Below are 6,211 nucleotides of genomic sequence, written 5' to 3' on the forward strand. Positions count from 1 at the left end.
TGGAAAGAGAAGACCCCCGTCCATGGAAAAGCCCTTAGATCGCCCTGGCACATTTCTATATCATTATCTATCTCCACACAAATGCTTGTTGATATACAAACAGGACATACTTCTCTCTCACTCTGTTTCAAACACTCTCCTCTCTCTCACACACTATATAAACATGAAATTGCCATTATTAAAATAAACATACATTTAAAACAACACCCACACCAACATAAGCCTAAACAGAAGTGACACAGAACCCAGTGTTAATACTATGCTAGTACAACTACACATAACCCTTAGACAACAGATTAAAAACTTCTCAGGAACGTATAATGACACCTGTCTAGGGATAAACAAGGAGGACATTCTGTTGGGTATCCTTACCTGTGTCTGACTGCTTAAACCCGCCACATCCTGTCCTGCTCTTCTACAATCAACATCATCCGTTCACCCTAGGGAGAGCCTAGAAGAGGAAATGATAGGGTGAGAGAAGGGGAGAGAAAAGAGACGGAGGGGAAAGAGAGAGAACAGAAGAGAGGGGAAGGAAAAAGAGGAGAGACGAGGGGAAAGAAAAGAGGAGAGACTGGAGAGAGAGAGAGAAGAAGAAGAGAGAGAACACCTCATCGGACAATGTTATGACCGAGAGTTTTACACAAATCTGTATCTCACACTCGCTCTTACGGTCATCTTGTCTCTTGTCCGAGAAGAACAGACTATGACAGGGATCCCAGCCACTGATGGGGGCCATTGTTCCTTCAGCACAACCCTGAGGGGGGTTCATTGTTCCTCCGGCACAACACTGATGGGGGTTCAATTTCCTCCAGCCAACACTGATGGAGGCCATTGTTCCTCCAGCAACAACACTATGGGGCCATTGTTCCTCCAGTCCACGTGCGGGTCATTGTTCCTCCAGCAAACCCTGAGTGGCCATTGTTCTTCAGCACAACCCTGATGGGGTCATTGTTCCTCCGGCACAACACTGATGGGGTCATTTGTTCCTCCGCACAACCCTATGGGCGTCAGTTTCCTTCCGGCACAACACTGATGTGGGTCATGTTCCGTCCGCACAACACTGATGGAGGCCATGTTCCTCCGGCACAACACTGATGGGGGCCATGTTCCATCCAGCACAACACTGTATGGGGTCATTGTTCCTTTCAGCACAACACTGAATGGGGTCATTGTTCCTCCAGCCACAAACACTGATGGGGGTCTATGTTCCTCCGGCACCAACCCTTGATGGGGTTCATTGTTCCTCCAAGCACAACACTGATTGGGGTCATCTGTTCCTCCGGCCAACCCTGATGGCCCATTGTTCCTCGGCACAACCCTGATGGGGCGTCATTGTTCCTCCGCCACAACACTGATGGGAGGCATTGTTCTCCGCACAACACTGATGGAGGCATTGTTCCTCCGCACAACACTGATGGGGGCATTGTTCCTCCGGCAAACCCTGATGGCGGGTCATGCTCCACACACTGATGAGGCCATTGTTCCTCCAGCACAAACACTGATGGAGGCCATTGTTCCTCCGGCACAACACTGTATGGGGGCCATTGTTCCTCACGGCACAACCCTGATGGGGGCCATTGTTCCTCCAGCACCACACTGATGGGAGGCCATTGTTCCTCACACCAGCACAACACCTGAGCGGGGCCATTGTTCCTCCCGGCACAACCCTGATGCGGGGCAATTGTTCCTCCAGCACAAACACTGTACTGGGTGGCCATTGTCCTCGACACCGTGGGGCCATCCCGCACACACATGATGCGGGCCAGTTTCTGGCACTGTGGCCTTCCTCCGGCACAACAACTGATGGAGGCCATTGCTTCCCCGCACAACACTGATGGGGGCCACTTGTTCCTCCGGCACTAACACTGATGGGAGCCATTGTCTTCCACGCCACAACCCTGATCGAGGGCCATTGTTCTCCAGCACAACACTGATGGAGGCCAGCCTTCCGACACTATGGGCGGTTTTCCAGCAACCCGATGGTTGTCCCACCAACCCTGATGGGAGGCCATGATGTTCCTTCCAGCACAACAGCGATGCGAAGCCATTGTTCCCTCCAGCACAACACTGATGGAAGGCCGTTGTTCCTCCACACAACACTGATGGGGGCCATCTGGTTCCTCCAGCACAACGACTGATGGGGCCATTGTTCTCCAGCACAAACACCTGATGGCGGCCATTGTTCCTCCGACACAATACTGCATGGAGGCCAATTGTTCCTCCAGCACCGACACTGATGGCGGCCATTGTCCTCCAGCACAACGACTGATGGGGCCATTGTTCCTCCAGCACAACACTGATGGGGGCCATTGTTCCTCCGGCACAACACTGATGGAGGCCATTGTTCCTCCAGCACAACGCTGATGGGGGCCATTGTTCCTCCAGCACAACGCTGATGGGGGCCATTGTGTCCACAGACACTCAGGATGTCGCTTAAATCATCATCCTGTGCCATATAGTCCCAGACAGCATAAATGTCATTCAATCCAAGTGTCATTGTCCACTATTATGTGAGAACAACAGGGAAGGTTAGGTAATGCATTTAGCCTAACCTTGAGTATTTTCTCTCTCCATTTCTCTTCTTCCATTCCTGTTCTCGTTCATCCTCCCTTCCCTCCTCCCTCCATCCCAGGACTGAGTGGTAAACAGTAGCTTTTTTAATAAACACTACAGGTCACTCAGCAGCATTAAGCTCTGAATAACTCTAATGAAATGAGATGGGTTAGCAGAAATGTTTTGATTACAACTAGCAGAAATAACCGCCCACTGCTTTGGTTTTAGCCATGGCAACAGGTCTTGCTCCTTAATCTGAGATTAGGTTAACTTTTTAAGGTTTTCCAAAAATCATGGTTGGAGGATTCCCGGATTTCCTGCTTTGTTCATTTTGATTCCAGCAATATGATCACACATGTACGGCCACCATAGAATTACGGTAAATATAATCTTAGTCTGTGTCCCAAATGGTACCCTATTCTCTATATACAATACTACTTTGTACAAAAAGTAGAACACTATAGGAAAAAAGTAGTGCACTATATAGAGAATAGGGTGCAATTTGGGGCACATACTTTTAAGGTGCATTTGTAAATTGCCTCCATTGTGTCAGAGTGCACTCTGGGTCGTTCGTAAATTCAGAGCGTTGTCAGATTGCCTGTTCATAAACTTGAAGTGTTTCGCTCTCGGAGCGTTCAGAGCACACACTGGACTCTGGCTGAGGAGTAGGGATGATCTGAGGGTTCTGACCTCACACTGGACTCTGGCTGAGGAGTAGGGTTGATCTGAGCGTTCTGACCTCACACTGGACTCTCTGGCTGAGGAGTAGGGTTGATCTGAGCAAAAAGTAGAACACTATAAGGAAAAAAGTAGTGCACTATATAGAGAATAGGGTGCAATTTGGGGCACATACTTTTAAGGTGCATTTGTAAATTGCCTCCATTGTGTCAAGAGTGCACTCTGGGTCGTTCGTTAAATTCAGAGCGTTGTCAGATTGCCTGTTCATAAACTTGAAGTGTTTCGCTCTCGGAGCGTTCAGAGCACACACTGGACTCTGGCTGAGGAGTAGGGATGATCTGAGGGTTCTGACCTCACACTGGACTCTGGCTGAGGAGTAGGGTTGATCTGAGCGTTTTGACCTCACACTGGACTCTCTGGCTGAGGAGTAGGGTTGATCTGAGCGTTCTGACCTCACACTGGACTCTGGCTGAGGAGTAGGGTTGATCTGAGGGTTTCTGACCTCACACTGGACTCTCTGGCTGAGGAGTAGGGTTGATCGGGGTTCTGACCTCACACTGGACTCTGCCTGAGGAGTAGGGATATCTGATTCTGACCTACACACTGGGACTCTGGCTGAGGAGTAGGTTGATTGTCTGAGGCGTTCTGACCTCACAACTGTACTCTCTGGCTGAGGAGTAGGGTTGATCTGAGGGTTCTGACCTCACACTGGACTTCTGGCTGAGGAGTAGGTTGATCTGAGGGTTCTGACCTCACACTGGACTCTCTGGCTGAGGAGTAGGGATGATCTGAGGGTTCTGACTCACACTGGACTCTGGCTGAGGAGTAGGGTTGATCTGAGCGTTCGACCTCACACTGGACTCTCTGCTGAGGAGTAGGGATGATCGAGGTTCTGACCTCACACTGAACTCTGGCTGAGGAGTAGGGTTGATCCGAGGGTTCTGACCTCACACTGGACTCTGGCTGAGGAGTAGGGAGATCTGAGGTTCTGACCTCACACTGGACTCTGGCTGAGGAGTAGGGTTGATCTGAGGGTTCTGACCTCACACTGGACTCTGGCTGAGGAGTAGGGATGATCTGAGGGTTCTGACCTCACACTGGACTCTGGCTGAGGAGTAGGTTGATCTGAGCGTTCTGACCTCACACTGGACTCTCTGGCTGAGGAGTAGGGTTGATCCGAGGGTTCTGACCTCACACTGGACTCTGGCTGAGGAGTAGGGTTGATCTGAGAGCGTTCTGACCTCACACTGGACTCTCTGGCTGAGGAGTAGGTTGATCTGAGGTTCTGACCTCAACATGGACTCTGGCTGAGGAGTAGGGTTGATCTGAGGGTTCTGACCTACACTGGACTCTGGCTGAGGAGTAGGGTTGATCCGAGGTTCTGACCTCACACTGGACTCTGGCTGAGGAGTAGGGATGATCTGAGGTTCTGACCTCACACTGGACTCTTGGCTGAGGAGTAGGGTTGATCTGAGGGTTCTGACCTCACACTGGACTCTCTGGCTGAGGAGTAGGGTTGATCTGAGCGTTCTGACCTCACACTGGACTCTGGCTGAGGAGTAGGGTTGATCTGAGCGTTCTGACCTCACACTGGACTCTGGCTGAGGAGTAGGGTTGATCCGAGGGTTCTGACCTCACACTGGACTCTGGCTGAGGAGTAGGGTTGATCTGAGGGTTCTGACCTCACACTGGACTCTCTGCTGGCAGGAGTAGGGTTGATCCGCGGGTTCTGACCTCACACTGGACTCTGGCTGAGGAGTAGGGTTGATCCGAGGGTTCTGACCTCACACTGGACTCTGGCTGAGGAGTAGGGTGATTGAGCGTTCTGACCTCACACTGGACTCTCTGGCTGAGGATAGGGTTGATCTGAGCGTTCTGACCTCACACTGGACTCTCTGGCTGAGGAGTAGGGTTGATCCCTTTTTCCTCCAAACATAACGATGGTCATTATGGCCAAACAGCTCTATTTTGTTTCATCTGACCAGAGGACATTTCTCCAAAATGTACGATCTTTGTCCCCATGTGCAGTTGTAAACCGTAGTCTGGCTTTTTTATGGCGGTTTTGGAGCAGTGGCTTCTTCCTTGCTGAGTGGCCTTTAGGTTATGTCGAAATAGGACTCGTTTTACTGTGTATATAGATACTTTTGTACCCGTTTCCTCCAGCATCTTCACAAGGTCTTTTGCTTGTTGTTCTGTGATTGATTTGCACTTTTCGCACCAAAGTACGTTCATCTCTAGGAGACAGAGCGCGTCTCCTTCCTGAGCGGTATGATGGTCCCATGGTGTTTATACTTGCGTACTATTGTTTGTACAGATGAACATGGTACCTTCAGCGTTTGAAAATTGCTCCCAAGGATGAAGCAGACTTGTGGAGGTCTACTATTTTTTTTCTGATGTCTTGGCTGATTTCTTTTGATTTTCCCTTGATGTCAAGCAAAGAGGGCACTGAGTTTGAAGGTAGCCTTGAAAATACATCCACAGGTACACCTTAACATTGACTCAATGATGTCAATTAGCTTATCAGAAGCTTCTTAAAGCCATGACATAATTTTTTGGTTTTTCCAAAGCTTGTTAAAGGCACAGTCAACTTAGTGTATGTAAACTTCTGAACCACTGAATTGTGAACAGTGAATTATAAGTGAAATAATCTGTCTGTAAACAATTGATGGAAAAATTACTTGTGTCATGCACAAAGTAGATGTCCTAACCGTTTTGCCAAAACTATAGTTTGTTAACAAGAAATTTGTGGAATGGTTGAAAACGAGTTTTAATGACTCCAACCTAAGTGTTAAGTAAACTTCCGAGTTCAACTGTACATAGTCAACGGTAGGCTTCGAGAGGACTCCTATGGTAGGACACCATAGTATGTCTTCTGTGCAGTAGTACTGTAGAACAATACTTCAACCTCAACCCAGAGTCTCTTAGAGCGTTCAGTCAGTCCACTGACACCCCTATCAGATCACAGCAAAATCAACCCTCT

The sequence above is a fragment of the Salvelinus sp. IW2-2015 genome, linkage group LG31 (genome assembly GCF_002910315.2).
Source record: "Salvelinus sp. IW2-2015 linkage group LG31, ASM291031v2, whole genome shotgun sequence".
Lineage (NCBI taxonomy): Eukaryota > Metazoa > Chordata > Actinopteri > Salmoniformes > Salmonidae > Salvelinus > Salvelinus sp. IW2-2015.